Genomic DNA, 2678 nt, shown 5'->3' with positions numbered 1-2678 from the left:
GCTGCAGACTCATGACAAGTCTCTCGTCTCAGTCTCCCAAAGGCTGGGATTACAACTATGAATGAGCCAGCATGCCCAGATCTTTACTCCTATTTTTGACAGACTCTCAGGGAGCCCAGCCTCGACTTAGGTTATGTGGCTGAAAATGACTTTGATGCTATCCTTGCATAGCTGAAATCTTTTCTGCTTCCATCATGGAACAGACACAGAAGACATGCTCATTCCTCAGGGCTTAAGGGCTGATTCCACTGGTAACGGAGCAGTCTGTGCTCCACAGGGTAGCTAAGGATATTTGTTGTCTCCCTACCTCCATCCTTCTCTCTTCCATCCTGGGTATAGTCAAGGACTAGCCTAGTGACAGAGGTCTGGCCTTTGTCCTGGGATCCTGAGAGACCATCTTTGAAAGTCCTTGGAATGTCCACTCCACTGAGCTGTCCAGAGGCACTGGCAGCACACTCGCAGTTTCTGCTGATGACAGAATTTCTTCTCCCTCATTTGTGCATTTTTTCTTCTTCCTGTGTGTGTGTTTGCGCGTGCGTGCTTATGTGCGCATGTGACTGCAGGCTTGCACCACCATGCCTGGTTTCTCTTTTATTTCATTTATTTTTACACTGAATTCATTATCAGTGTGTGTGTGTCAAATGTGCCACTTTGAGAATGTGGAGTCAGAGGACAACTTTTGGAAGTTGGCTTTCTTCTTCCCCTGTGGGTTACTTGCACCATCTTGCCAGCCTTCACTTGATCTTATATTTATCTTTGATGTTTTATTCTTGTGCGTGCTAGTGCTTATGTCCCATAGCACTTGTGTGGAGCATTTGCAGGGAGTCTGTTCTCTTTTTCAACATGTGTGATCCAGGGATTGAACTCAGGTTTTCAGGCTTGAAGACAGGCAGCTTTATTCTTGGAGTCATTTTGCCCTCCCTCCTTGTTTTAAGACAGAATATTGCAACTATGTAGCCCAGGCTATCCTGCCTCAGCTTCACAAGTACTGGAGTTACAGGGATCCAGCACTGCAGCCAGCTAGAGTTTTTTTATTTTCTTTTTTTTCTGGGGGGGGGGGTCCAAGATAGGGTTTCTCTATAACCGCGGTGGCTATCCTGGAACTAGCTTTGTAGACCAGGATGGCCTCGAACTCACAGAGATCCACCCACCTCTGCTTCCTGAGTGCTGAGATTAAAGGCGTGCACCACCAGCACCTGGCTCAGCTGGAGTTTTCCGTCATGGTTGGTTCCTGATTAGAACTGACCTCCTTCCTCCTCACACTGACCAGAGAAACTCTGTTCTGGTAACTCTGGCTGGTCATTAAAAAAAAAAAAAATCTCGTGACGGCTCTTTCCTGTGCAATAGCAGGTCACAGGACTTCACTCCCGAGGGGTGCCGCTCCCTGCCCTGGAGGGAGGGACATTGCAGAGAGGTCCAGAAGAATCCCAAGAAAACAGGTCCTGCTGGGTTTCCCCACCTGGCCTGGGAACTCTGGGCGAGCAGATGTGTTCGAGAGCATTAACTCACACAGGAGGCTCTGACCCTCCTCTAGGGTCCCCTCGCCTACACCCTAATCAGAGGCCTCAGCAGCAGTCAGGAAGCAGAAGGGTTTCTCTAGCTCAGAAGGGCTTCTCTCTCAGTGGCGAGGGGCCCACCTGAGCAGGCATAATAGGGAAGTCGAGTTTGATTCTGTAACCTGAGGTCACCACAGCAGCTGCTTCATTCCCTGTTCCTCCCTTACAAAAGGCTGTTGTTTTCTTTCTGAGATGGGCTCTCACCAGGTCAGAAAGATTTTGGACTTGGTACCCTCCTGCCTAAGCCTTCTGAGTGCTGGGATTATTAGGGCTTGCCATCACACCTGGCTGTATGGGCTCCCTTTATGAAATCCAGTCTGGTAGAAAGCAGTGTGCACTTTGCCTGGGAAAGGCGACTGTATGGTGAACACATTTTTTTTGGGGGGGGGGGGCTATCAAGACAGGGTTTCACTGCAGCTTTGGAACCTGCCCTGGACTGTAGACCAGGCTTGCCTTGAACTCACAGAGATCCACCTGTCTGTCTCCCAAGTGCTGGGACTAAAGGTGTGCGCCACCACAGCCTGGCAGCACTTCTCATTTTAATAAGATTCACACCATGCCCGGCACGGTATTAACCTGGATCCATTCTTCTGCTGTGGCTGCTCGCACCTATGCAGAGCACAGACATGGTACATACCTGGAGCTCTGTGCTCCCCACGCTTTGGCAGAGCCAGGTTCTTGCTGTGTTCCCCAGGCTGCTTGGGACTCCCAGGCTTTGGTGACCTCCTATCTGTTCCTGAGTAACTGTGCAGGCACACCCACCCAAGCATGTTAGTTTTGTTGTTTGGTTTGTTTTTTCCTTTTGGTTTTTCGAGACAGGGTTTCTCTGTGTAGCTTTGGAGCCTGTCCTGGAACTCTGTAGACTAGGCTGGCCTTGAACTCACAGAGATCTGCCTGCCTCTGGCTCCACCACACCTGGTTTTATATAGTTTTCTTTTTGATATTTATTTGTTGTGGAATATACCTTTACACTGTGTGAAGATGTATCACTCTGACTGCTTTAATAAAAAGCTGAATGGTCAATAGCTAGGCAGGATTTCCAGGCAGAGAGAGAGGACACTGGGAAGAAGGTGGAGACACCAGGACTGAGAGTAAGCAGCAGAGGCATTACAAGGTCAAGGT

The sequence above is a fragment of the Microtus ochrogaster genome, unplaced genomic scaffold (genome assembly GCF_000317375.1).
Source record: "Microtus ochrogaster isolate Prairie Vole_2 unplaced genomic scaffold, MicOch1.0 UNK74, whole genome shotgun sequence".
Lineage (NCBI taxonomy): Eukaryota > Metazoa > Chordata > Mammalia > Rodentia > Cricetidae > Microtus > Microtus ochrogaster.
This window is presented reverse-complemented; position numbering follows the sequence as displayed.